At 43.5% G+C, this 22,769-nt stretch overlaps 1 long non-coding RNA gene across 2 annotated transcripts in view; it reads right to left on the bottom strand.

Annotated features, from left to right (window-relative positions):
- LOC119254852 (uncharacterized) overlaps window positions 1-21,676 on the bottom strand; it is a 39,199-nt gene extending 17,523 nt beyond the window's left edge. Inside the window, exons 1-2 of one of the 2 annotated variants that reach the window (XR_005127379.2) lie at window positions 21,388-21,676; window positions 5,101-5,200 (exon numbers count right to left, since the gene is read on the bottom strand). This is a non-coding gene — a long non-coding RNA (uncharacterized LOC119254852). Of the gene's footprint in view, window positions 1-5,100; window positions 5,201-5,822; window positions 5,857-21,387 lie in introns of those variants that run through there. The other variant, XR_005127380.1, reaches the window with a different exon arrangement.
- Window positions 21,677-22,769: the final 1,093 nt, after the last annotated feature.

Raw genomic sequence — 22,769 nt, 5'->3', positions numbered from 1 at the left:
TTCTTGTTTTACAGAGTCAGACACAGCCCAGGAAAAGCCTGCAAGCAGCCCAGGGGTGTGGGACACAAAATATTTCAAGATAAGTCGAACACTTTACAGTCAATGTTAAATATAACCTGATAGTCAGGACAAATTTTGTAGCCTTGTCTTCAATCTAACCAACACTTCTGCATTTTAAATTCCTATCAGCTCATGCCCAATCTAGCCCACACATCCTCAGACTGGTCTCTCTGGCTGCACTTTCTCCCACATCAGCCCAGCCACAATGGGCCAATTCATATTCCAAGGCATCTTTGGGATTGGATCTTTCTCAAGTGCCTTTTGAATTATGTCATTTCCAAGTTCAAATAACACTTGGCATTGCCTATCACAGAGGGAGTAGTAGTAAAAAAAAAAAATGCCTTTTTCTGGCATTCATGACCCTAACACAACTACACAAACCTTATGCTTCAGTCTCTAAGAACTAACAAATGCCTACTTATAACTGATCAGAGGCCAGCCCATCCCAAATGAGCACCATACTCCTCATTCCAGAGCCACCACAGGCCTGCACCCTCATTCCTAGAAACCTCATTCCTAGCCCTACCTTCCTATTCTAGCTCTTGGCTATAAAAACACTCACCTCTATAAATACTATTGGCCACCTTTGCTGTGCCAATTCTTAGAGATACAAAGGAACAAGTTGTAGTTCCTGAGTTAAGGAACTCGGTGTGGAGGGGGTGAAATGTGTAAGCAAATAATTATAGAACAATGTGAATCCCATTATAGAAGAGGAACAGGAGACCCCCAGGAGTGGGAAGAGAGTGATTAAGGCAAAGAAAACTGACCTAAATTGTGGAAGAGGAGAAGGGCTTTTCCAGACAGACAGACAAGAAAAAGGAGAAGGGAGCCACAGGAGTGAAGGGACCGAGGTCTGATGATGCCAGGGGCACTTGGGGGCTACAGAGGGGACACATGGAGCAGTGAGTTCAAAAGTGAGTCAGAGAGAGGCCAAGTGAGCCACTTAGGAGTTTTCATTCTGCAAACTGTAGAACCATTGCTGAGCTATGGGAGAGCTCCATGACCAGATTTGGGGTTCAGAAATGTCAACCTAGATGGTTATAATATGGATGATGAACATGGGGACACAGAAAAAACCAGTGAGGAAGTTGTTGGAGGGATTTGGGTGGTGTAGATGATGAACTGGACAGTGGTAGAGGGAAGGAAGGGTGGAGAATGCTTTCGGACTCTAAGCACAGGCTTGGTTTTATAGGACAGCTAGACACTCAGACGACTTAGCAAGCATACTATGGGGTGGCTGGTGTTCTGCCATTAGAGTTAGAGACCTAATTGCACAGGAACCCTATGTCCACGGAAAAGTACACAGTCTTCTAAACAGCCCTTTTACAAATGAACATTTAGATCCAGCCTGTTTTTGGAGAAGGCCCTGCTTGCATTCATCAGGTTACTGTCCTGCATGCCAACAAAATACAAACATATTTCTTTCCGCATACACTTTTGCTTATTAAAATCAGATTAGCTCATCTTAATGTTGTGAAATACAGCTGGATGGTCAATTTTGTTTTATAGCAAATGTTACTTCACTAATTTATTTATTTTTGATTGTACTAAGAAAAAGCTAAATAAAATCCTTTTGAATAGCCTTTGACAGATGGCAACCTATGAGAAGTGACCAGAAAAGGAGACAGCGGTGACAGCGAACGTTTCCCTGTGAGGAAACACACAGGCGAAGGGAGTCAGCGACGACTCCCACAATCATTAAACTTTTGGTGAGAATGGGGAGCAGGACAGCCTGAAATGTAACACAAAAGAGAAAGTGCTCGAGATAAGCTCTGTGAGGGTAAGGCTTAGCACCAGGACCGCACATTACAGGGACCCATTAAATATTTTCTGGAAGGAAGTTGAGGAGGGAGTGAAGGAAAAAGGGGTTGGGAAGAAAAGGGAAGAAGGACTCACTAATGTCGGGGAAGACACTTGGGAATGAGTGACTCTACCCCAGGACAGTTGCTCTCTGCCCATTCATACCTGTGCTTGGATCAAGGAAATGAATAAGGAACAGCAAAGGAGACAAAAAAAAATTGAAGATAAAAATGCTTCCTACTATCCTCAGCCACTCTTGCCTACAGAATTCACCCGTCGCTTGATGGGTTCCATGGTTCTGCTTCTGAACATGTATGCCTTTTGCAAGCAGCGCCTTGCTGTCAACTCTGCCTGGACTATACATCCCCCAGGTCACAACTCAAATATGACCCCTTAGGATGACTTTGGCTGACCCCACGTGTCCATTAGATCTTAAAGCCCTACACTTCTTTCATATCTTATTCTTTTTATAGCGCTCATCACCCCTCCCAATTATTTATTTATGTGTTTAGTAAATCATTGTCTTTTCCCTTTCCAGTGGATTATAAGTTCCAAGAGAGCAAAGATCTTGGTTGCAGACTCCATCACTGTATGTCTTTCAGCCAACAATAGTTGCTGGTATGTAGTTTGTTCTCAATGAATAATTTGCTGAATAAATATTGCATTAAAGAGAAAAGGACAGTATAAGGATAGATCTGAAAAGTATAGTGCTTGGTGATTTTTAAAAATGCAAGGGACAGAATAAAATCTATAATGATATTCTATTTCTGTAGATTAGAAACACAGGCAAGCATTTTGCAAGACATTATAATCATTGACTATGTTGAGGAAGGCAAGAGATTGAGGTGCTGAAATGAAAGGAGCTATATATATGCAAGCAAACTAAAGAGAAAGAAACCAATACGGGCTAATTATAATCATGGCCATAACTGAGATTTGGGAAAAGGGAGAGGTAAAATTAGAGGTACCTAACACCAGTCCCACATTGAATTATTATATGTTTGTGCGAATTAATAGATTACTGAACTGTTCAGTAAATTGTATTCTTCCTGATATAGATTGTTTTCCACTGACCTTTTGATGAGTATGACAGAATCCCAAATAAAGATCCCTGTTCAAATGCTATAAAGAAAAGAGATAAAAAATGCCTGGACCAATCCAGCATCAAAGTCAAATTTTGATGCCCAGAAAAAGCAAACCAGGGAAGCCACCCCCTATGCAGATGAGCAGAAACACACCTGCTAAAGTTCCCACCCTTGGCTCAGTCTTCAAGAACTTTCCTAACCTCCTTCCCTTTACTAATCAAACTATTTTGACTGGGATATTTAAATGACTCCCAAACCTAGCGCTTCAGGAGCATGAAAACTAAATTCACTCTCCTCCCCAGCCTGGGACCCCACACATGAGGAAGCCAGCCATTGAGAACTGACAATGAGCTGGACAAGCCAGATGTGAGTCCTCATCAACCTCATCTGGCCGCAAAGTAGAGACACAAATAACCCCCAAACTCAAAGAACGTTAGCACTAGACAAGCTTTTAGCAGTCAGGTCAACCCTACTCCCCTCCTGGGTCGTCCGGTTCTAAAGGTGCTACGCTCACAGAGTGACTGGCCGAGCTCCTGTCCAGGGCTCAGTCCTGGAGCTTCTCCACCAAAGGCCACTCATCCAGATGTGGGGTTTGCCTCAACCATCCCAAAAGAATGCAAGATGTGTATTAAGCCTTTGAAATAAAGTCATTTCTCCCCACTGGAAACCTCGAACACCCCGTACTTTACTAGTCATAGATACTAGCTGGTGCACACTCTCAACATGTATTTCTCAGTTCTGTTCTTTTATTCTGACAATATATCAGCCCCTATACAGAAATGTATATACATTCAAAGTTCTGCATTTACAAACACTGCTTTATTCAGTCATCACTGCCCCACGCTCTCAACCATCCTTATTACTTCTGATGCAGAAAGGAAAGATGGGGGTGGGGAGGGGCCATAAAACAGAAACTCTCTGCTCTTAAGATAACTTGCGGGTGACCCCCAGTAAATGACAGCCAAGCAAAACTTCAAGGAACTTGTTACTTAGAGCTTGAATTTCAAGCCAACATCTTCCTGCATTTCTAATGAAAAACGGATCCTTCCCCCTGCTTTTGAAGTGCTCTTTGGGAATTGTTTGAGTGTTCTTTGCAATCTTTTATACCCAGCCTAAGGACTCTGACAAACTCTTCCCTTCAAAGGCTTGTTAACTATGTGATGAATGCACCTGTCACTTCCAATTCTAACCTGACTTTCTGTTGTGATGGCTGTAGAATTTGGTATCTATGGCAACTTTTCAGTGGTTCAACATCGATTAAAAAATGATTGGCTTATCAGGGTTGCTGGGTTGATTGATGGAAATGATCAGGTGCTCAAAATAATCATGACAGATAAAGTCTCTTAATTAGCTAGTGTTTGCAAGATTCAGAAATTTTAGATTTTGTTATTTTTCTTCTTATTTCCATGCAAAAGTAACTGAAATTTAGTTATACTTAAACAGATACAAGTTAATTTAGACTGTTTTGATGAAGGAAATGTGATTTCATCCATATGTCTTATTTAGAAGTCTAACGGTACTTTTTCTCTATCCTGGAAAATCCACTCCTTGGTTTTTTTGATATTTCAAGGTTGGAAACTAATTTATGGTCTTCAAAAATCAAGTTCAAATCGAAGATACTTTTGAGCCAGGTTGAGAGCATCTGTAAACCAATTATACAGCTTTTTAGCCTAATGCTGCCTCAATTATCTAAAAGCAGCAAAGACAATATAGAGGTAGAGAAACATTAATTGGATCCCGACCTGAAAGAAATTTAAAAGCCCTATTTTTTAATAGAATATTTTACACTGAAGCCTTTAAAAATATAGCCAGGTACCAATAGAATACAATTTTAAGCAGTCCACCAACTTTTTTCACTAAAGTAGTTGCTTTTAATTTCATTTAATTCAGGCATTTTTTATTATTTCTTATCTAACAATGTAAAGGTGATAATTTCATATGGTTTAAGCTATTACTTTAATTTTTATTAAACAACTGAACTTGTTTCCTAGGGCTGCCATAGCAAAATGACATAAATTGTTTGACTTAAAACAATGAAAATCTATTATCTTGCTGTTCTGGGTACTAAGAATTTTAAATCACAGTGAAATCAGTGCTCTGCTTCCTCTGAAGCCAGTAGGGAAGCCTCTGCCTCTTCCCAGCTTCTATTACTTACTGGCAGGATCTTTGACATTACTTGTCTTGCATCACAGTCTTGGTCATCACAGGCGTTTTCCTCTGTCTCTTTCTTCACAGCCATCTTCTTCAAAGGACACCTGACAGGAGAAAGCATACATTGTACAAAAAGGAAAAATGATGCAAAATATATATAAAATAAATAAAATGAAAGAAAACTATATAAAGATTTAAAAAAAAAAAAAAAGACACCAGTCAGGTTGGGTTAGGGAACACTCTAGACTCTAGTCCAGTATGACCTCATCTAACTAATCATGTCTGTTTTACCAAATAAGGCCACGTTCTGAGATACTGAGAGTCAGGACTTTAACAAATGAATTTGGAGGCACACTGGTCATCCCATGACAATAACTAACACATTTAGTCAGCGATTTTAATGTTAAGATTGCTTTGGAGACTAAAATAGGCATTTTTAAGGCTAAAACTGGCTTAAAGAAAACTAACACGGATGGTATGTGAACATGGCAAAAACTGAAGGCTCTATACAAAGAATGACTGAAATTAGAGGGGAGTTTTTTAATAAAACAGGTCACAAACATCTCCCCTTCCAATTTCCACATCCTTTATAATGCATCCTTGCAGGCACCCCCACCAAGAAATGGAATCTATTTCTCTACCCATGATTCTGGGTGGCCTTGGAGTTTCATTGGTCAATGGGATGTTAACCAGTGAGCAACGCTCAGGAGCTTAAAAAGCACGTACTAATTGGCCTGCCTTGTTGCCCTGCTGACAGAAGATAGACCAGATGAAGTAGAACCAAAGCAATTAGTTGAAGGCCAGCCAGCCCCCAAGATGCCCAGCTGGCAACTGCAGACACCTGACTTAAGCCCCAGACCAGGCAGCCAAGCCCCACGCTTAGATCAGCAGAACCACCCAGCAGAGCACAGCCCAACTGCCAACGTACAGAATTCCGAGTTGTTTTTTAAATGGTGTCTATTTAAAACTGGCACCTAGACATTCTCCTCAATTTTCTATTTATTTCAAATAGTGATTATATCATTTTCCCAAGTTTTTCATCAAAGTTGCTGATAGGGACTCAGAAATACTGGTTTATGGCAAAAATAAACACTGAATTAATTTAGATGAGGGTAAAAGAGCAAGACAAGGAAGGTGTCTGGTAATATTCTACTCTGAGGTTCATTTAGTTTCTGCCAAAAAAAAAAAATAATCTTCAAGACAGAGAGAAAGGAGCCTGGCCAATGAGAGCAAAGCAGATGAGTCAGGTCCCTAGTCTTCCTATAGGACATTTGCTTGTCAGCTGGTTTCAGAGTTGAAGAAGACAGTTCCATAAAATTTGACACCATTATTGATAACCAAACTGTTGGGCTTTGTGATGATTATTCCCAGAATCTAACCTGAATTCAAGTCTCTGTTTGAGAACAACTCTGAACAACATAATGGAAAGAGAATTAGACTCACAATTGTGACTCCTGAGAGCCCCCTCCCAAAGGCACCCACATTTATTTATACCTGCTTCCATTGGGTTTTCTCGTTGCAACTAGAGTTATCTTTCAAAACACAAATCTGATCATGCTAACCTTCGTTTTAACATTTTTCCACTGGTTTCCATTGTTCTTAGAGTACCAGCCATATTGAAATAGTCAGCTCAAGATGCCATAAAAAATACTGTGGACTAGGTGACAAACAAGAGAAATTGATTTTCTTAGCTTTGGAGGCTGAATGGCCAAGATCAAGGTGACCCCAGGTTGACTTCACCTTGGTTTGCAGACAGCTGTGTCCAGGTGTCCTCAAGTGGTCTTTTCTGTGTAGATGCACATCTGTGGTATCTCCCTCTCTCTTCTTATAAGAACATCAATCCAATTGGATTAGGAGATACCCTCATAACCTCACTTAACCTTAGCTATCTCCTTAAAGGCCCCATATCCAAATACAGTCATTTGGGAAGAGTAGGGCTTCAAATACGATTTTCGGGAGAATACAGTTCAGACCATAACAATGACCGTGATTGGCCTCTCTGTACCCACCTTCCCAGACCATTCCTGTGCCACTCACTAGCCCCTTACTTCTATCCTCTAGTCAGTCTGGTCTCCTATTCGAATTGTACAGTCTTCTAGCAGTTGTGATTTTATTTTTACCCAGGTGATACCTTGCCCTCCTATGAATGGAAATTCCAAGACAGGAAAAAAAAAACTGTGTCTGGTTTTGCTAATCAGATTATTCCCAAGTTGTGCTTGCACATAATAGGCACTCAATAAAAGGTTACAAAATAAGCAACAAGTTTAAGCAAAGGGTTTAAGCGTTATAGTAAACACACAGATTCACATGACTTGGAGCTATGGAATCTTATCCATTCTTGCATTCTTGAAATAAAAAGTTATTCAGTACCTACTATGTGAATATTCTGAGAAGACAAAAATAAATAAGATAGGTAGGTGTCAAACAATGCTGCAGGCTGAGTTCACTGTTGAGCCACATTCCCTATTCCCATTCTATTCCATCTTCAGTCTACTTGGGCATGCATATAAACAAAACACTAAGATCTTTTTAAGTATGTGATACTTATTTAGCATTGCTATTAACATTGATGGCACATATATTATTTGAAAATCTTAATGTTAGAAATAAAAATCATTCTATGTCGTTAAAAGTTTAAAAGGAGATTGTCATGCTTTTAGAGATGTAGCCTGATTATAGTCCCAAGAAAACGACTCTCAATAAATTCTTTATGGTTTTATGGGTAGCTAGAGAGAAAATACAGGTAGGATTTTAAGATATATAAATAATTGAAAGATACATACTAATTTTAAAACTCATTCCCAGGACTAATGTTACTATTAGATAAACCGCATACACACGTATGCACGTGTACACACACAAGCGCGCGCGCACACACACACACACACACACTTTTTTATAACGTTATAATATAAACTGAATAAAGAGAAAGTAGAAATAAAACATGTGTATCACACAATGCTTCTAAAGCCTAACAACTTCAGGAAGGGCAGAATTTAGGAGATTTTTACTGGCCCCCAAACTTGACACTATAAATTTGAAGAGTGTAGCTTCCATTTGATGTTTGCTTGAAATAGGTCAAGCTCGCTATTAGTTGCTTTATAGATATTATTCTAATCTTCCCAATCACCATTCCCATTTTACATCAGGGAACATCCTGGATCTGAAAACCTAAACCACAATTAATAAGCAGCAAAGCTAGGGGTTAAACTCGAGCCACATGCTCTCTGTTTTATCTCATGCTGCCTCAAAACTGTCAAGAATAGGTTTCCATTGCCTCCATTAGTAGAAAATCTGGGATATAAATAAGAAAATTAAATGAATTAAAGTAGGTCTTTGTCTTTATTTTGAGACTGGGAATGTGATTCCTAAATGCCTTCTGGACCTCAGAAGAGATAAAACAAGTTCTAAGACCTTCTATCCCTCTCCATAAAGCAATTAGGTTTCCCCTGTAAAATTATTTTTTAGCTTAGACAGGCAGTGATAAAAATAAAGTCACATGCAAGGCCAGATTTCTTCACCTAGGAGAGTTGGGTACTGAGTCTTACCGGTGACACCGCATCGCATCTTTTCCTGACTGGCAAAAGCCCTAGATTTCTGCCATAGAAGAGAGACTCCTTTTGGCTAAGCTGTCTCTCCCAGCAATCCTCTTTCAAAATGCAAATAACCTCGTAGGATAATTAGATGATTAACATCTCGGGTCATCAGGTTCATTCAAGCACAGTCAGCCAATCATTTACCAGTCCTTACAGAAAGGAAAGGAAGACAAGCAGGATCTGGCTGTGGAACTTCTTTCCAGAGAAGGGATCACAGCCCTACTGGCTGGTCCATCCTCACTAAGCTGACAGGGACCAGCCTTAGATACCATGAAAATAGACTCTCCTACTTTCCCTCCCAGGAAGAGCTCTGTGTTTTGATGTTTCCATCCGTAAAATGAGGGGAAAGTTAATACCTACTTCACAGGATTGCTTGAAAGTAAAATGATTCAAACATGCCAAACACTGTTCTGAGAACTAAGGAGGGTGCTGAAAACCACAGCAGGCATGGATCAGCCATTCAGTACACATGAGTGTTTCAACCTCCTAGACCTTCACTTTCCACTTGCCAATTTAGAGTAATGAAGCTCAGCATTGCAAGTGAGTGCCTGGCTGTCCTTGATTCATCCAACAAATGTTCACTGAACGCCTACTATGTGATAGGATTGAAGATACAACTGGATCATAATGTACTGCTTTCTGACATTCATTGACCGTACACTTTAGAAGGGAAGGCAGACAACCAACAACTATCAACCATCAGCAACAGTCATCAACACAAACATTTAACTACAGTGGGTACAAGGGCTTTGAAGGAAAAGTAGTGGACTCGTGGGACCTCACTAAGGTCTTTCTGAATAAGTGACATTCAGACAGACTTCAAGATGAACAGTTTAGCCAGATGAAGACATAAAGAATTCAGGAAAAGAGTTCCATGGACAAGGAGTACTGTGGGTAAAGCAAATTCAAGATAAGCTTCAGGACAGCTAAACGCATCATTGTTTCTAAGACCACGCAAGTGTAGTCTCTGCCAAGAATAGAAGTAACTGTGGCCAATGCATGGGGGGGGGGAGGCAAACAGCCTAGGGTCACTCCCTGGCCATGCAGCAAGTGGCCACATGGCTTGTGGATATAGCAGATGTGAGCCAGCCAAGAGTCCTGGGGGAGCATCTGTTCTTGATGGCCTTCATCCAACCTCTGCACATTCCTTCAAGAGCATCTCCAGGACAGTGCTTCTCGCCTCCTCTTCCCTTTCATCCCTCTGATCCTCTGCTCTTTCCTATTCTCTCTGTAGATGAATGTGAATAGCAAATTTTAAGATTTTTTTGTCAGATTGGCAGAAGTTTAAAAGACTAATAATATCAAATGCTGGAATGGCTGCCAGGAAATGCAACATCATCATTCACTCAGGGAATGTGTAACTTAGTGATGCCTTTTTGAAAAACAATTTGGCAGCATCTCTCAAAATTTTAAGTGCACATACCTTCTGACTGAGCAATTCCACTTCCAGGAACCATGCTTTAAAAAATACTTGCTCATGTGCACAAAAGGAGGATGTTGATTCTCGTGTATAGCTATTTATCAAGAATGATAATGAAAAAAAATAGAAACAACTTAAATGTCCATCAATTGGAGAATGATTTGAATAAGTTTTGTTGTATCCATATTATGGAATACTATAATGTTGGTAAAAGAAAGAATTAAACCCTAAATGATTTCCAAGATATGCAGTTATGGGGAAATGTGCACTGCATAATCATTACAATACTTTGTACTCACTGATTTTTGAAAGAAGCATATGGAGCTCTGGAGGCATGTAAATGTATAGAAAGGATACAAACCATGAGTTGTGGACTTGGCTAGGAAGAGAAGTGATGCAATGTGAAGTGAAAAGGAAGTGTTCTTGGAGATGCAGTTCCAGAATAGTCAAATTCACGGAGGCAGAAAGCAGAATATGGTCACCAGGGGCTTCAGGAGCGAATAGAAAGTCAATGTTTAATTAGAGTTTCAGTTGGGGAAAATGAATAAATTCAGATCATGACAATGGTGATGGTCATAGAACAATGAGAACGTACTTAACGCCACTGAACAGTATCCTTAAAAATTGTTCAAATGACAAATGCATATTTGATTTTATGTATATTTTATCACAATAAAAGAGTTGATTAATCCCATTATTAAGCAGTTCCATCAGCATTCATCTTTACTGTGAGATACTGAGGTCAAGGAAAGATTCATTTGAAGTAGATATTTAATGCCAGGAGTTCAGCTCGGGAGCAACTTAAACACCTACTCATCAGAGTCCCAAATCAGAATGTTAACAGTATTTACAGGCTGAGCTTCAGTCCATGCTCCCAATCAAGCCCTCTGAAATGGCCTCCTTGAACAACCCAAACTTCTAAATTCCCTACATCCAATGGTATGAATGAGGGACAGACTTATAAATGTCATTTAAGAAAAGAAACAAAAATAATAAAGGGCAGAAAGGCCACCATGATGCAGTGAGCTCTGCTGTTACGCCCCTACTTGGAAACATTAAGTGCTCCAGCCTGTTTAGAGTGTATTTGCCTTTACAGCTTGTATACCAGAGGCTTTCTCTCTGAACTGGTTTCTTGGAGACAAAGCCCCTAATGACATCAAGTTACGAGATACAAATTAAACTACCTTGTGCCCAAACACATCACTTTTGGCATCTGCACATCATTACTCGAAGTCCATTGAGCAGCACAAAGTGACAACACTGATTACATCCAGCCAGACCACTTTGCAGAGCAACCAAATAAACACAAACAAACCCAAGTCTTGTAATGTTTCACTGCTCTTCTATGGCATCTGTCAGAATAAAGGAGAGGAGATGTTTATTCAGGGACAGGAAGTTCAGGTCAAAGGTGGAAGGAGAAAGGCTCCACCACTTAAGAAGAAGCTAGGGCAGGAAGGCAAATGTCATTGACACAAAGTCCATCATCGCACAGGTAACCAAATATTCTCAGCCTTTGATTTTTACAGGCGGGTGATTTATGAATCATGACAAAAACAGAAGGGACTTACCTTGAGTTAATGCCCATTTAGATGAGCGGATAAAACCCTGGTGTTTACTCTTGGCACTGTTAATATCCCAAATGAATACTAATCGGAGATGTTTATTGAAAACGAGAATGATGCCATTTTCCGCTGTATCTCGTCATCTGAGCGACCTTGCACTTGAGAATTGTGAGACAGGAATTTATTCAGTCTCCAGGAAATTGTGAAAGTCTAAATTAGCAAATTTGAACTACCCAAGCACCCCTTAAAAGATACAGAACATTGAAAAAGCAAAACACATTTGGCTGGAAGTGGGGACATTGGGTAAATGTTCTCAAAAACCTGAGATTGCTTTATTAATACCAAGAGCAAAATAAAAACTGAATTTTCTAGTGAAAATACAGGTTGACATTGACTGGAGGGCTAAATGCTCCCCAGAAACAGCGGCAAGAGTGTGGCCAGATCACACTACTTAGGGGGACCTTGCTGTTACCTCCCCGCCCATCATTCACTTCAAGGACCCCTTTCAACCACCCGGAGGGCCTTGGAGATCACCCCCTCCAGAGCGCGGCCTCTTCACCCTGAAAGCTGAGATGAACACTCTCTCCTTTGTTTGCCTCCATTGCTTCTTGTCCCACACAGGGAACTAGAAACAAATCCTCCTCCCTGTGGTTGTCACAGCCTCTAAGACAGTTATGCTTCTCACTTTCTCAAACTCTGCTCCAGGTTCAACACCACCGGGTCCTTGGGTGAAGTGACTTTTCTAAGAACAGGGCCCTTGCCCTTGCTGTCCTGATAAACATGTCCACCAGTTTTCAGCCAAAGAATTTCTTTGAAGCAAAACTTTGAAAAAGTAGATGCTTCCCCTTTCCCCACTAACACCGCTCTAAGCTGTTAATGATCAATTACCCTTGGTATGTAAGAAAGCACCTTCCATAGACTTTGAAGAGAAAGATTAAAGAGAGGAAGAAAGAATAAGGATAAAGTATTGGGCCAGCAGGAAACAGTGATAACAAACACAAAAAGAGGAAGAGGGAGAAATGACAAGAAATATCTTAATGCCAATCACAATTTTATAAATTTTTTCAGGTGAACATGGAATATTTGTGTGCACACCCCCATGCTCATTAAGGAGCCTAGACAAACAGCCAAATAGTTGAGCGTAGCACCTGATACCTTCCTTCTGACCTTTAATGGAGCCTGCATTTTCTCCTTAACAACTTAATCACTTAATCATCTTCTCTCCATATGGACTTAGAGACAGTGTTTGGTTAAGGAGCTTCAATCTCTTTACAAGCAGCCCAATGAAGATAAGTGGGAATATCAAAATTCTCTGTCAACTAAAACCTCAGACTGCACAGATTTCTCAGATTTAATACTTTCTAATGGTGACCAGGAGCCAGATGGAATAACCTAATAAAAGTTAAAACCGGGGCAGGCAGAGCTATAATACATATGGTCAAGTAGGTTATTTCAATATGGAAATTTCCTCTGCAGAACTGAATAGGTTCTGTAGGCATTTAAATCTCTTGCTGAATTTTTTCAATTCCATGTCTCCATCCTCATCCCCCTCCTTAACCCTAAGTTGGTCCTATAAGCCATGAAATCAGCCAAATTTTTTAAATCTTTGTTGTAAAATGATTAGGAAAAAGTAAATCCCTCTTCTGACCGGAAACATCAAACTCAATCCAATGATTTATTTACCTTTTGTCTAATATAATTAAAACAGTAGCCATTTGGGCCTCCCCTGGTGGCGCAGCTGTTGAGCCCTGGGCTGCGAAGCTACCTGCAGCCTCTGCAGCACCGGTTCGATCCCCGGCTGGCCGCCGGTGATGGTCCCTCATGGCGCGCAGACCTCTCCTGCCATGCCCGCTGCTCCCCTCAGCAGTGTATTTCGTCAGTCTGCCTGTTCTGTCCCCTGCTCTGGCTCTGGTGAATTCTCTCACCCTCCCGCACTTCTGACTGCACCCAGTGCTTGTATAAATAAATAAATAAATCTTAAAAAAAAAAAAAACAGTAACCATTTTCCTCTCACATGCTGATGAGCCCTCTAACTATCACATCAGCTGAGCTGATTTTCCTCTATTGCACCAAGCACACAATGTCCCCTTCTCAAGCAAGTGGAGAATGAACTGGGAGTATAGGAAAGGGTAGGAGAAGGAGGTGAGATATGGACTACTTGGTCATCTCCTTTGCTAAGAAGAAATTAGGAGTATTTCCGTTGCACATCAACTTTACAAAACACCTTCATGCAAGCGCCCTTGAGTCTCACACACAGTGAGCCAAGTAGGGAAGAGCTGTCTGTCCATTTACACACAAGAAAATGAAGGAGCAGAGAAGTGAAGGACTTTGTGCCATGTCATGAGGACTTGCTGGCCCTAACACATTCCAGCCTTTATTAGGGTTCCAACTGTCACTCATTTGAAAAACTACCCAGAAGATCTGCCTGGCTCTGGTTTTCTTTCATAACCAGAGGCCCTACACAATTCTAGGAGCTCTGGTGATGCAAATTCTCCTGGCTGCACCCCCTCACCCTATGCTTGGTCACTTGCTTGCCTAATGTCAACACCAGCACTATCAATACCTATAAAAGTGTCTGATTATGCTCCCACCCACCTCTTCATGTGTTCACATATGGGCAAATGACCTGATAAATCAGCTCCAACTAAAACGTCATTAATGGCCCTCAAGGAGAATAACTACCTTGCCAAGGTCGACAACTAGTTAATGGAAGCATCAGAATTTGAACCCAAAACAGGCTGTAAGTCCAGGTCTTATGACAGACATGGTAAGAGAGGCAGACATTCCCCAAAATCCCTGAGGGCACCAGTTGAGATTTATACTGTCTGTGTATTTCATATAGAGTTGAGACTAATAAGCAGAAAACCTTAATCATGGACTCCACAATCATGGCATCAGGAGATAAGCCTTGAAAGATTCCCCAGACAAGAGTTTAGCAGAAGGTCCTGTCATAGGTGATGACCATGCCCTTTCCATTTGCCACCAGATTCCGCGGAGACCCCAGGTTAGAGCTGTGCCCCGAATAAATGGCAGAGCCGTGCAACTGAGTGGCTGACCCTCACCTATTACCTGTTAAACCTGAAGCGACCTCATTCCTAACAAGCACCATGCTGACGTGCTCCCAACTCTGCTTCTGCCAAATCCTTCAAAAATCCACATCGAATGAGCTTAAACATCACCCAATATTTATAGCTATACCTTTAACTACATGGGCAGCTTATTCTAGATTATTCTATGAAAGCCCCTGATTTGGGTTCACATTTTGTGAAGCACAGATGCATGTCAAACCCTAGTGCGTGGTCACAACTTGGTGGCCAGTCACCACTTGCTGAGCCCCGATTCCATGCCACACACCATGGTAATTCCCTTATTAACATCACCTATTTACTCCTCATTAACCCCAGGAGGGAAATATTATTCCCATCACAGGTGTGAAAACTAGGGTGTGTGTGGTTAAGAAATTTGCCTGTGGTTAAATAGGGGTCCAGCCAGGATTCAATTCTTATTTGCCTGATTAAAAGTCCTGTGTACTTCATTGTGGTGTTACCATAAAAATGGACCTCAACAATGAGGAAAAACTCAAATGCTTGAGATTGGCAAGAACAAAACACAAATATTCAAGTGCTCATTTCAAACTCCAAGTACACATAAAGATGCTAAATCCTGGCAAACAAACAGACACAGCATAGAAACTCCTTTACAAAGTTGTTTCTGTTCTGGGGCCAATTCTAAATACCGTATAACCAGACTTTCTCTGTGTATTTTTGGAACTTTCTCAGGCATAGCAGGAATGAACACACTCATCCACTGTAGGGGAAATGGAGATGAAGTGTGGAAGTATGCTTAGCAAGCATGCTGACATGGGGGAGGGGAGCTGGGCCCTCACCCCTCTCTAACTTGGCCCGTCCTCTGGAAACCTTCCCCAGCATTCTTGACCAGATCATTCTTGCTGTTTTTACATCTTTCCCTTATACTCTTTTTCCCACTGTAATGGCCCAGAAGGGACCAAGACCCAAAGAAGGAAGAATACAATGTCCAGGACCAGGTGATGGGGCATCTCAGTTTATTTGCGCCTCCCGGAGAAAGTGTCTGCTCATCCAACCGCCAGGTAGAGACGTGGAAAGCCTACTGGCCAGGAGTGAGTGGCTAGTAGATTCCAATCCTGACTAAGTAATTGTGTAAACTTGAGCCTCTATGTCCTTTAACTGTGAAATGGGAGGAGACCGAACCATCTTTTAAGTTCCTTCTTAATGGTGAACCCTAGAATTTCTGTAGATGGGATATGGCCAGAAATACCACAAAACAATTGTTCCGCTTCTCTGAGAAACTGAAGACCAGACACTCTTAGCCATCTTCCTCCAGGAGAGTGACCGAGCTGGCGACCTGTTCCATTTGATCAGGGAAGACCAGACTAGGTGGGTATTTTCCTTTCGCTAGCCCACTTAATCAAATGAATCCGATAATTGCCCAACTTCTGCTTTGAGTGGTAGGGACACGCCTAACAATGAATGACAGTATCTCCTAATTCGAGAAAGGTTTCCAAGCACCAAGTGTGAATAATCTTTTCCATTCAGCGTGCTGTGGTTTTACATTATTTCCACACCAGTGTTGATTTTGTCAGACTTCTCAGGCAAAGACACATAAAGACAAATAAAAATAAAGTTAAAGTGCTAGACATTTATTTTCTTTTCAATCCATCTTCAAGGTGAACCTTTTCTTCCTGGGAAGGACAGGGCATGATTTTAGAAGCTTATCACCAGTCCTGGGGCAAAGTTACAATCTGTTAACAAAGAACTATTGTAATCAAAGGAATTTAACAGAAAGGTTTCTATTGCTGCTTGCCTGGGAAAGTTTTTCTTTCCCTAACTAGTTATTAAAGTACTTATGTTTAAATCAGGGATATTTCAGTGACATCAGAAGACAGACCAACCCCAAGCTTTTGTGAAAACTTAAATTACTGCTTGAAAATGTACTGTTAACTTTCAGTTTTCTTGTCTTTTCCATTTTTTTAATACTTTGCTATATTCTCTTAATGGCTTGTCTTGATTCAGTTAGCCAAAGGAGCTTAAAAAAAAAAAAAATGGAACGTAGGAACAATGATATTCTTTGAACTTAGTTGAAGGTAGCTATTTAGAAATTGCTAAATTAGATGGACTGAGCATTTCAGTTGTGTGGCGCTCACTCATCTGATAAGTCTTTGATGCATATCTTCATCGACTTGTGGTAAGGGCAAAAATTAAAGACAGGTGGGGAAAGCCAGCGAGCGCCTAAGAGGCAAATCTAGAACATGTTATAACATTGTTATTGTTGGCTGGGGTCAGGGTTCCACATCTTTCCCTTGCATCAGGAGTTGGGGTTTGTTTGGCGACACTGAGGGAGGCCCCTGATTGGATTCATATTGAGCTGACAGTGGGAGATAAAATAAACTCAGGGGGTTGCTGCAAGGCAAGAAGAGTGTGTCCTGGTGGCTGGAAAAGAAAGCTGCTAAGGGTGGAGACAGGGGTGGCTCAAGCCCTTGGGAGGAAGCAGAGAGGGAAGCTGACGGAGGTTTCTTCCTCCTCAGCATCACCAGGGCCCAGTAGCCTCATAGACCTGCCACCTCCCACAGTCTGTCCTCTGTCTACACACAACCCCTCCCACACGCCCTTATTTCACTCCTCAAACTTATCCGTATTTCCTTGTCTGAAAACTTTATCACTCAAAACACTGCCCAAGCTCAAACTGGCTCGGGTCAGACTGAGACTCAGACATCCCCTGGGGAGAAAGGTTGGCCTTCTCGGTCAATATCAAGCTATTAGACTTTTGCGCACAGCAAAGGGTAAGGGGAATTGGTTTCATGTACCTCATGCCTGCACTACCTGTGCACAAACTTTGGTAGGGAACCTAAAAGCAAAACAAAACAAAACAAAAACAAACAAAAAAACAGCCTGTGAGAACCCTAAGCGGTGTGTGCAAAGCCCTGCTCACTTTTTGGTAGTAAGTAGCCCTTGTTTGCTGAGCCATTCCCATAAAACCATTTCTAGAAGGCATTAGCCAACACCCAGAGCACTGGAAGCTGCCCAGGGAGTGGTGTGCTGAGAACAAAGACAGTCACGCGCGCTTATCATGAGGGACAGACCGTGAGCTCCATGTCACCAAGGACCTTCTGTGCAGAAACTTGACATTGAGTGATTTTTTTTGTGCTGTGAATACCACGCTGAGCTCCCCCTGTGGAATCCTTGGGCCCTCACAGCATCCTCCTGCTCAGAATCTATGCTTTGGAATCGACTCCCATGTTACACTTAACTTTGGCTGCCACTCGGGCTCCAAGGAACCATGGGAGTTTGCACGGGGTAGGATGAGATGCCACATCACCTGCCTTAGCAGCGGGCGTGCGGCCTTTCTCCCAGGTCACACACAGCCTTGGGAGCCTGCCTGCCTGGCTCCTTTTGATTTCTGCCAGCGATCACCATACTAATAACAACCTTCCTAGACTGCTTACTTCGTGCTCGGAGCTTTCAGTGGATTAACTCCATGAACCCTATTGCAATCCCCATTTTAATGGTAAGGAGATTGGACTGGGGGTTAGCAACCTGCCCAAGATCGCAAAGCTAGGAAATAAGGATTAGAAGGCAGACTTTTGAACTACCCGACTTATGCCTGGAAACCATTATGTTTTCCTTCCCCTGTTATAGAGATGGCAATGCCACTAGAGCTGCCCTACATACTCATTTGAAGCCTAAGTGTAAATCTGAGGGGGCTGGGGGTACAGATCACATAATACTAAGGACGGCTCCAGCGAGGGACTTGAAGAACATGTGGGAACAGGAAAGTGGCTGCATGCACTATGTCCCTTCTCTTAGTGTTAGTGTGCAAGTGAGGGGCTCCTGGGATCCCCTAACTTACACACTCCGAAGGGATCCAGGCATCTGTGCACAAGGACAAAGGAGACTCTTACTGTGAAAGAACTTTGAGAGTTAGTGCGCAGAGAGAAAAGATTATTCCAAATAAAAGAATTAAAGTTACCCAACCCATAAAGAGATGCCCAGCCAAACAGGGTTGGCCCCAACTAGGGCCACTGAGCCCCAAAATCTTGCCACAAGTCTAAGGTGCCTTCTGGTGGGGAACCAAAAGGAGACAAAAGAGGCCAGGCAAATCTGGGACAAACCAAGGTAACAGCTTCCATTGGCAGCCACCCCCACTGCCCCGTCTCTCCCCCACATCTCTCTTGTCCCCCCCAAGTCCCTGGTGCAAGTCCAGAGCTGAAAAGCAAGTGCTCTTCTCCCCTCCTGAGCCTGCCATCTTCCGTGTTACATGGCTTCACCTGGCCATTCAGTTCCACCCCTCATTAAGTGGGGGCAGGAAACCTGGTCCCCTAATATTAGCACAGGACTTCTGGACAGTTAGTGTGCAGAGCACCAGCTTCAAAATCACCTGGGACGTTCATTGTGGAGCCTTGCTCCTGGGCTCTGTGCCACACCTGCTCACCAGGTGGCTGAGGCCAGGTCCAGGCCTGACGGTCAGTACACTTCTTGTATGCACTGGTATCGGAGAACCACAACACTCCTCTGAAATGACTGATTGTAAAGGGGCAGGCTGGGCACAGTGCAGGTTCTCTGATCCCATGCAGACCGGGTAAAGGAGGAGTCAGAGTCCTCAGTAGTTTTGCAGGTTTTTTTATTTGGGGTTCACCAGGCATGTGGCAGGCAGGGGTGCAGGCTGGGGGGCTGGGAGGCTGGCAGGCCTCCCAGGCCCCAGCAAGTCTTCACTCTATCTGGGCTCTCTAGTGTTCATTCTGCTGCTTCTCGGCTTCGGCTTCAGCTTCGGCTTCTACCGCTGCTGCTGGCGTCCCCGAGACGCCGCCCTTAAAAGCACAGTCTTAGCTCAGCTGAATCCCATCTACCTATGCCCACACCCTATTCCAGGTGCCCGCCATCAGGCATGCATTCAGGACAAGGAGCCATCATCTATCCTGATGGCGGAAGGGCAGAAAAGCCTGACATTTTCTTTACCCTACACTGATGAAACAGTATCTGCTGGCACTAACTTTGTTGGGGACCTGGGGGGTAGGAGGAGGTCTTTTCCATGTTGGTCCAATGAAGCAGAGATGAGGTAGCAACAAACACAGGTTAAATGGGATTCATCATTTGTTCCTTGACAAAACATATTTAGGACAGGAAGAAAACAACACACTCCTCTCCCCACCACCCCCAAAAAATAACTGGGAAGTGGGAGAAATTCCATCGTTGTCTATAAGGCTGTTGGTTTGTGCAGGGGCAGGAGGACACGGAGCAGGTTATCTATGATCCGAGCAGATGGGGTAAGAAGTCCTGGAGTCCTAGTTGGCTTTTCAGGCTTTTATTGGGATTTACCAGGTACACAGCAGGCAGGAGTGCTGGGGGGCCGGGAGGCTGGCAGGCCTCCCAGCTCCCAGCAAGTCTTCACTGTCTGGTCTCTCCGGCCTTCTCTGGTGGTCTTTGCTTCTCTTTCGCTCGTTTTCTCTGCTTCTCTGCTCTTCCTGGCGTCCCCGTGATGCCGCCCTTATAATCTCAGTCTCTCAGCCCAGGTGTACCCACTTACTCATGCCCACACCCTACTCCAGGTGCCCGCCATCAGGCATGCATTCAGGACCGCAAGGATCTGTCATCTTACCCTACAGTTTGGTTTGGATTTTGTTAGTTTTATTTTGTTCACTTGGTTTGGTTCCCCCTCTTGAAAGATTTTGATGTTTTAGCCTGCAGAGGCCACATCCCCCAAAATGCTTTTAACATGTCATTTCTGAGGCTGGTGGTCCCACAAGCATTGAAACCAGGATTCATCTTGGAGAGCTGGCCACGAGCCCTCAGCACCCACTGGCAGGTGGGGAGAAAGGTGCCGTCACTCCCAGCTAGGTCTGATCAGATTCCTGGAGAAGGAACAGTCGTGGATATAATTTCAGCTCTGGAAAGAATTGTAAAGAGTATCCAGTGAAGACCTCGACTGTTCTAGAGACGAGAACCACCAGCACTAAGAATCTAGATTAGGGCTTCCTCCTCCTCGTCCAGGTTTTAGAGAGAACCCACCCATGTTTCCCTAAAGGTTATCTCTACATGCCACAATTTCACTGCCTTTCTGCCTCTTTCCATTGGTGTTAATTATTAATTATTTCTCTTTAAACCAATTCCAGTTTTTACTCAAATTTGTCCAAGAAACAAGCTGAGTCAGAGCTATAAATGGAAGAACGACATCAGTTGCTAGAAAAAGAAGATCCCAAGTCCTTGTCTGAATTCCCTGAAATGCGGGAACCAAGTGGATGTAGTTGAGGGACACCCCAGAGGCATCAACTGCCTGGGGTTCTAAGTCTGAGGCCTCTTCTCTTTGTCAAAATGGGGGGACCAGTCAACTGGGACTCAGCTTTGATTACTCCCAGGATTAAAAGAATTGAAAAGGAAGTATAATTTAAAATAGAATTTAAAATACACCCTACCCATCACGACCTCCCACTCACAAGGGGAATTCTTTGTTGAGGATGCCCACATTTTGGATAAGGCCATGCTCCACTGCCCTGTGCCCCACAGCATCTTCTCTTGCAACTTCTCCCCATGAAACAGGTCTCTGGGGGTGCAGGGAAGGTAGAGCCTCTAATGGACAATGCCAATTACAAGACCACTCAGCCTCAGGGAAGACCAACAAGGGAGTTTATTTAACAATCATGGGAAACAAGGAGTATCAAGGCCAGTGGCCAGCTTTCTCACCCCAGTTAGTGTCCAAAGGCTGCTCATCCAAGATGGTGCCATCCTGCCAACCAGGGTGAGGATTTCGTGGCAAACCACAGGCCAGGAACCAGCTCTCCACAGCTGGAGGTGCTCACAGGCGGGGCCCCTGAGATGACGCCACTGCAGTCCCAGCCACAGTCTGAAGGTTGGGATGGACAGTACCAGATGCCAACCAGACTGCAATGGAGGCAGAAATACCAGGAGGCAATGCTGACAAATGACAGCTCTCAGAGGTGACCCAGACAGAGTATCCATTGCCCATCAACAGTACTGGGCAGCACTGGCCAGTAGTGCCTATCACTACCAGTCACTGGCATTAAGGCTCTTTGTGAGTCATTGGCCCATAGCAACAACAGACAGCTCTTTGAGGTGCTAGGCCCAAGGCCTGCTGCTCCTTGCAGGTGAAGTCAGAGGTAGGCTGGGGCAGGTGCAGCCCAGTCTCTGAATTTTCAGCTTCTCTCCTTCCTCCGGAAGCCAGCTGCTGGATACTTCCTCCTCCCTGGAGGTCAGGGACAGTGTCCTTCTCAAGCAGAGTGAGAGTCTCAGAGGCTAGTGAGTCTAGTCCGAGTGACCCCCAGTCTGAGCAAGCCTGAGAGTGTAGACGTGCAGTCAAAGAGAAGCCGGCCCAACCTGCCATCTGCCCTGCTTTATTTCCTCTCTCTCCAGGGCTCCCACCTACCAGGCTGATAGGACTAGTTTCAATCCTATGGCTGATTGGACCATTTACCAATCAGCTCATAGCCCACACCTGATCACTCCATTATACGGTCCAGGCACCAAATCCACACGCCTCTCTAACTCCCTGCAGCTGAAGGAGCCATAGCGCTGGGACTGGCCCCATGGGACTTCAGGGGCTGCATGCCCTGGGGTGGCGTGGTAGGGAAACCACTGCCATCCACCATCACTGCTGGCCTCTGCAGCAGCCTGGGCCCAAGTGGGGCCACTGGTGGCAGGCAGTGAAATGCCCACCACCCTGCCGCTACACTCCCACAAGCAGTGCTCTGAGGGCCAAGTGCTAGAGCCCCAAGATGGGGGGGGTCTCCAGTTTCATCCCTTCACCCCTTTCTCTCCATGCTGTTCAGACACTAGACACTGTTACACAGTGGAATTGGCAATGGTCACCTCTTTCAAGCAAAAAGCCTGCATGAAGAGCAGTTTGCTTTTTTCCTTTCCCTGATGGTGGTTAAAGTGAGCCAGTCATGAAATGTTCACAGGTGAGAGGTGTTCAATTATTCCCCCACTCAGACATCTTACATGTCTCCTGCCACCTATAAAACAAAGTACAAATCTCTTAGTCCAGCATGTAAAGCCCTCCACCACCTGATTGCAGCACACTTTTCACAGAATCAAAGGCCTTCAGA

Source organism: Talpa occidentalis, unplaced genomic scaffold (assembly GCF_014898055.3).
Source record: "Talpa occidentalis isolate TD23 unplaced genomic scaffold, MPIMG_talOcc4v2.1 talOcc4.3, whole genome shotgun sequence".
Taxonomy (NCBI): Eukaryota; Metazoa; Chordata; class Mammalia; order Eulipotyphla; family Talpidae; genus Talpa; species Talpa occidentalis.
Note: the sequence above shows the minus strand (reverse complement) of the source record. Positions and strands in the feature narration are given on the sequence as shown.